The following is a 7,019-nucleotide window of genomic DNA, read 5'->3' on the forward strand; positions in this document are numbered from 1 at the left end:
TGGGGGTGTCCGTGTGCGTTTTTTGGAATTGCTGTGTACGTATTTTTAGGCATGTGTGTATGTGGGTTTCTGGCTTTGTGTGCGTTTTTGTGGCTGTGTACGTGTTTTGGGGGTGTCCATGTGCGTTTTTTGGATTCCTGTGTACGAGTTTTTAGGCTTGTGTGTACGTGGGTTTCTGGCTTTGTGTGCGTTTTTGTGGCTCTGTGTGCGTATTGTAGCGGCTATGTGGGTTGCGTGTACGTGTTTTGGGGAGTCCATGTGCGTTTTTGGAATTGCTGTGTACGTGTTTAAAGGCCTGTGTGTACGTGTCTTTCTGGCTTTGTGTGCGTATCGTAGTGGTTCTGTGTACGTGTTTTGGGGGTGTCCATGTGCGTGTATCAGTGGCTGTGTGCGTATTTCGAGGGGCTGTGTACGTGTTTTAAGGCCTATGTGCGTGTTTCTCTGGCTTTGTGTGCGTATAGGAGTGGCTGTGTACGTGTTTTGAAGCCTGTTTGTACGTGTTTCTTTGGCTTTGTGTGCGTTTTTTCTCCGTGTGCGTGTTTCAGTGGCTGTGCGTTTTTGGAAAGGGCTGTGTGTACGTGTTTGTGGGTCTAGGGTGAAGGGGTGGTGGACCTTGGGCGTACTGGTTGTTGCAAAGGGTGTGGGTATATTTCTAAAGGGCAAGGGGTGTTTAAAAAGGGGATGGGTATGTTGCAAAGGGCGCGGGGGTATTACCAAAGGGCGTGGGCGTGGGGTGTTACAAAGGGCGTGGGGTGTTATTAAAGGGCCTGGGTATGTTTCTAAAGGGCGTGAGGTGTTTCTAAAGGTCGTGGGATGTTTCAAAAGGGGGTGGGTATGTTGCAAAGGGCATGGGGGTGTTATCAAAGGGCGTGGGTATGTTTCTAAAGGGCGTGGGTATATTTCTAAAGGGCATTGGGTGCTTTAAAAGAGGTGGGTATGTTGCAAAGGGCGTGGGGGTGTTATCAAAGGGCGTGGGTATGTTTCTAAACGGCGTGGGTATGTTTCTAAAGGGCATGGGGTGTTTCAAAAGGGGTGGGTATGTTGCAAAGGGCATGGGGGTGTTATCAAAGGGTGTGGGTATGTTTCTAAATGGCGTGGGTATGTTTCTAAAGGGCATGGGGTGTTTCAAAAGGGGTGGGTATGTTGCAAAGGGTGTTGGGGTATTACAAAAGGGCGTGGATTTTTATATTAGAGGTCTTTGTGGGCTTATTCAGTACCTAGGGGCTTTGGTAAGAGGGGAGAGCTACCTGAAGAAGGGCTATGGACTTTGGTCTGGCATTTCAGGAGGTCTTTCACCCCTTCCTGGCCCCAGCTGAGATAGGCATGCATGTGTTTTGTAGGTATTATAAGAGGTCCTAGTGTGGGTATTTAATATGTAATGGCATTGGTAAGAGGGGAGACCTACCTGAAGAAGGGGTATAGAATATGGAGTTACTGGGTGTTGCTAAGGGCGTGGGGTGTTACAAAAGGGTATGGATGTTGATATTTGAGGTTAGGTTAGGTTAGGTTAGGTTGTGGGTTATTCAGTACTTAAGGGGTGTTAGTAAGAGGGAGAGCTGCCTGAAGAAGGGTTATGGACTCTGAGGTTACTGGTTACAAAAGGCATGTGGATGTTAGTGTGTGAGGTCCTTGTGTGTGGGTATTCAGTATGTAAGGGGTGTTGGTAAGAGGGGAGACCTACCTGAAGAAGGGATATGGGCTCTGAGGTTACTGGTTACAAAAGGCATGTGGGTGTTAGTGTGTGAGGTCTTGGTAGGGGTTATTCAGTAAGGGGTGTTAGCAAGAGGGGAGAGCTACCTGAAGAAGGGATATGGACTCTGAGGTTACTGGTTACAAGAGGCATGTGGGTGTTAGTGTGTGAGGTCTAGGTGTGTGTGTGGGTATTCAGTATGTAAGGGGTGTTGGTAAGAGGAGAGAGGTGCCTGAAGAAGGGATGTGGAACTGTGGTCTTACTGGGTATTACAAAAGGGTGTCAGTGGTGTGGTTTGTGACATTTTTCATTCACAGTATTGTTTATAAGCTTAATTTTCTTTTATTATGCTCATGTTTATTTATTTCTGGTTTAGTATTAGTATTAGAAGTAGTAGCAGTAGTCATAGTAGTAGTAGAAGCATTAGTAGTAGTATGTGTTTCTCCTACAATAACTTATCTATCTATGGCACTATTATTGCTCCTAAACTCTTATATGGCAATCTTTTCATTAGTAAGAGGTGAGAAAACAATAACAGCTGTCTAACCATATGTCCTCAAAATCACCATACTCTAACTATATAATTATTCCACTCTTCTTAATTAGTGGATGTGTACTCACTTTAATTACTTCCTGCTGCCTTGTTGTTCTGCTGGGTGAAGTTGGGCCTCCTCCTCCTCCTCCTCCTGCTGCCCACTTCCTGACTCCTTAGATTGGCTAATGCATCAGCTGGGCCTCCTCTATTCCTTCCTGACTCCTTTGATTGAGTGGGTGATGGAAAGGGTGGTGGGGTGTGTCTGTCAGGGGAACATGGAGTGTGGGATAGAAAGGAAGGAAGGAGGGAGCTGTGTTAAGGAAGGAAGGGATGAAGGGGGGGATAAGAGAGGCTGTCCATCAAAGGAACTTGTAGCATGGGATGTAAAAGAAAGAAGGAAGGAGGAAAGGAAAGGAGTAAGCTGTGTTGAGGAAGGAAGGAGAGGAAAAAAGTTAGCATGCCCATCAAAATAACTTGTAGATTGGGATAGAAAGGAAGGAAGGAAGGAGGAAAGGAAAGGAGTAAGCTGTGTTGAGGAAGGAAGGAGAGGAAAAAAGTTAGCATGTCCATCAAAATAACTTGTAGACTGGGATAGAAAGGAAAGAGAGAAGGAGAGAAAGATACCATATTGAACCTGTTAGTCATTGAGATGTGTTGAAGAACGAAAGAATGAAGGAGGGGAAAAAAAGGTAGGGTGGATAAGGTAGTGGGCATGACCATCAAAGGAATCTAGTATGGGATAGAAAGGAAGGGAGGAAGGAGTGAAGGATATCATACTTAATGTTAGTCAATGAGGTGATTTAAGGAATGAATGAAGGAAGAAAATGAGAGCATATTCAAGTCTAGAAAAAGATGGGAAAAGAAAGAAGGGATTGTTCTACCTTTTAATGAATGGATAGTGTTAAGAAAGACATGAAGAGAAGAAAGGGAAGCTTATTTAGTTTATTAATGAATGAATACCGTTATAAAGAGGAGGGGAAAGGAGGGAGAGCTTATTGATCTTGCATATTAATAGTGTTTAGAAGCAAATGGGAGGAAAGGAAAGAGAGCTAATTCAACTTTTTAATTAGTGATGAGTTTAAGGAGAAAGAAAAAGATAATGGAGAGTTATTTAAGATGCTAATGAATGAGTATATAGTGTTCAGAAGAAACGGAAAGCTTGTTGTCACATTAACCAGTGAAATGTGTTAAAGAAAGACTGACGGAGCTTTACTATAATGTGTGTGAGATGTGTTAAAGAAGAAAGAAATTAGGGTACTGGTACAGCTTATTATTTTTTTCTTTCTATCAAGGGTGGCAACTGAAGGGAAAAAACAAGAAGACAACAAAAAAGCCTTCTGGGTGTTACTCTAATAAAAGACAGAAGATTGAAAAGTCAGAAAAGAGATCATGTACTTAGACCCTTGACTGTGGATTTCCTACAAGAAGACATCACCAAGCTACAGGAATGGAACAAAAAGTGGCTGCTACAATTCAATGAAGACAAATGTAAAGTCATGCACCTAGGGAGGGGATATCCAGCACACCAATACCTTATGGGAAACACTCCACTATCCACCACAGAGGCAGAGAAAGACCTGGGAGTATATGTGACCAGGCTATCAGTGAAAGCCAAATCCATGTCAATCACAGCGGACAGGTTAAGGGTGGAAGGAAGTAGGGAGGGAGGGAGGCCACATTTAGTCTTTAGGTCAATCAGTATGGTGTTTGGGAAGGGGAAGGAAACAGGTAGGCCATAAAACTAGGCAGGAAATGGCTTATCAATTGAGGAAATGAATTGCTCTCCTCTTTCGGACATCCTTGGAGTATGAAAGTGTTTTTTTGTGTGTTTTTCGATGATGATGATGATTTTGATGGTGTGTTAACGAGTCTTTTCATCCTCACCTTTGCACTAAATTGCGTTCTGCCCCACACACTGATTTGAGGTAGTAAAGGAAATAGTTCATGTTGCGTTAGTGAGAGAAAACTCAAGTCGCCTATAACAAAATTCCTTCTTCTTCTTTTTGCTTAACATCCATATTTTCCTTTGTGGGGTTGGCTAGGCTATGAGATCAGTACAGTCGGACACTTCCACCTCTCACATCAACTATTTCCAAAGGCCAAACAAGAGTTCAGTCGGGTTCTAATGAGTGTTCTTTTAGGTTCACAGTACAGAAGAAGGGCCAGACTACCACCAGGGTCATAAAGCTACCCCTGGAAATGCTCACAACTCCTATGAAAGCCTTGTGTGTGCTTCTAATGAGTGTTCTTTTAGGTTCACAGTACAGAAGAAGGGCCAGACTACCACCAGGGTCATAAAGCAACCCCTGGAAATGCTCACAGCTCCTATGAAAGCCGTTTGTGTGCTTGTGTATCAAAAATGTTTAAGATTATGACCCTGAGACTCTTCCTATTAGGTGATCATATACTCGCTCCTCCCCGGCTTTCGTCCTTCCCATGTCTTCCTACACACACTGTCACCGTCTCCAGGTCTTCTTTTGTCATTCAGCTCTTCCTATACTAAAAATAACCCATGAAAAAATTACGAAAGGTCTCCCACTGTTAATAATCTTATACGTATTCTCTCCTCCCTGGCATTCATCCTTCTCATGTATTCCTGAACACACACACACACACACACACACACACACACACACACACACACACACACACACACCATCTCCAGGTCTTCCTCTGTCTTTCAGCTTTGCCTCTACTAAAGAAATAGCTGTAAAATTATCCTGAATGGTATGGAACTCGCTTAAAGGTAGAGAGTAATGAAAGCACACACCTGCCTGATATGTTGAGCAGGTATGTGTATATGGTTTATGAATGGGAGGTTGAAAGGGCAGTTGCGTCCCTCTTCTATCTTCTGAAGGTGTTCGGAAATTATGGTCTTTGCTACATTCGCCGCCTCCGAAGAACAAAGGGAAAGAAGAGGAAGGAGAGGAAAGAGAGAGAGGAAGAAGAGGAAAGGAGTTTATTAATCAAAGTAACTTGTAGGCTGTGATAGATAGAAAGAGAGGAAGGAGGGGATGAAGAATAGGAAAGAAGGAAAGGGAGGGTTAGAGAATAGGAAGAAAGAAAGGAAGGAATGGATAGGAAAGAAAGAAAGGAAGGAATGGATAGGAAAGAAAGAAAGGAAGGAAGGAATTAATAGGAAAGAAAGGAAGGAAGGATGGAGGATAGGAAGAAAGAAAGAAAGTAGGAAGGAATGGGTAGGAAAGAGAGAAAGGAAGGAATGGAGGATAGGAAAGAAAGAAAGGAATAGATAGGAAAGAGAGAAAGAAAGGAATGGATAGGAAGAAAGAAAGCAAGGAATGGATAGGCAAAAAAGAAAGAAGGAAAGGAGGATAGCATAGCAGTTCTTTCTCTTCCTATCTTTTCAAAACGTTCAGAAATGATACTCTTTACTATATCATCTTCCAATATTAAAACAGCAGTAGGAATAGTGTTTTTTTTTGCATAATTTCTTCAATAATAACTTAATACTGGTAATGTGTAATTATTCTTTCGTCCTTGCACTCAAATCAATTAAACCTACTCTCAATATTAGCAGTAATTTCTCAATGTCAAAATTATGGGGATTATCAAGTTCTTTTTTTATGGCTGAAAGTACGGTAATTAGACCCTTGTTTGTTTTTCTTGATTATGTGTAGTGTTATATATTGGTTTCTTCTTGCACCCAAATGATCAGACCCACACCTATGCCCTTTCCAATATAATTTCTCTATCTCAAAATCATGGGCATTATATATCATGATTTAGTTTTATGGCTAGATGTATATAATCAGGTGCTTTTCGTGTTTCCATCTCCGTCTGTTTATAATTTGGGCTTGTCAGGATATGTGGTAAGCGGGTGTGGGGTTGGAGGATATCACAAGGCAGGATGGTGGTGGTGATGGTGGTGGTGGTGGTGATAACAGATATAATGGGTATGTAATTGTGTGGTGTTGAAGGTGATGATGGTGGTGGTGGTGAGTGTGGTACTGATGACAGGGGTGTGAGGGATAACATTGGAGGTGGTGGTGGTGGTGTTGGAGGTGGAGGTGGGGAATGGAGGTGATGGCAGGGGGGTGTAAGAGGAGTTGTTGGTGGTGGTGGTGATGAAGCTTGCGTGTGGTAATGAAGTGGTGTTGATGATACAAAGATAATGGGTAATGCAAGGGAACTGTAAACTGGTGATGGTGTTGAAGGTGATGATGATAGTGGAGATACAGACTGGTGATGGTGGTGGTGGAGGCATAAGGGATGGTGTTGAAGGTGGTGATGGTAATAGAGGTACATACTGGTGATGGTGTTGGCAGTGGTGGTGGTAGTGGAGGTACAGACTGGTGTTGATGGTGGTGAGGGCGTCATGGTGGTGGTGGAGGTAGAAGCAGCAGGAGGCAACCACAGAATGAAATAGTGAAAGTTTGCAGTGTCGTAATTACAGATCGGCTTTCCACCTCTTCCGCCGTAAGTGCATCCTGTGACCTGCTCTTTCCACCGCACTGTATCGATTCTTCCATTCCACTTCCTATGTTGCTGTTGGTTATTCTTTCTCTCCTTTCCTGGGTCATTGTGGTTCCTGTTTCTTATTTCACTGGTGGGATTCCTCTTTTTCCTCTTCTTTCCTTTTCTTTGGTGTTTTCTCGTTCTTCTTTTTCTTATTCATTTCACTGGTGGGACTCCTCTTCTTCCTCTTCTTCCCTCTTCTCTCCTGGTTCATTTTGATTCTATTCTTCTTTGTTCAGTTCATTTTCTTTATCGCTGGTTCTCTTCTCTTCTTTCCTGGGTCATTCTGGTTCTTTTTCTTATTAATTTCACTGCTAA

The 7,019-nt window shown here is 42.9% G+C and overlaps 1 protein-coding gene across 3 annotated transcripts in view; it reads left to right on the plus strand.

The window, feature by feature from the left end:
* LOC127004909 (protein-tyrosine sulfotransferase-like) overlaps positions 1-7,019 on the plus strand; it is a 62,461-nt gene that overhangs the window by 898 nt on the left and 54,544 nt on the right. The gene's annotated exons all lie outside the window — the stretch shown is intronic.

The sequence above is a fragment of the Eriocheir sinensis genome, chromosome 29 (assembly GCF_024679095.1).
Source record: "Eriocheir sinensis breed Jianghai 21 chromosome 29, ASM2467909v1, whole genome shotgun sequence".
NCBI classification, from domain to species: domain Eukaryota; kingdom Metazoa; phylum Arthropoda; class Malacostraca; order Decapoda; family Varunidae; genus Eriocheir; species Eriocheir sinensis.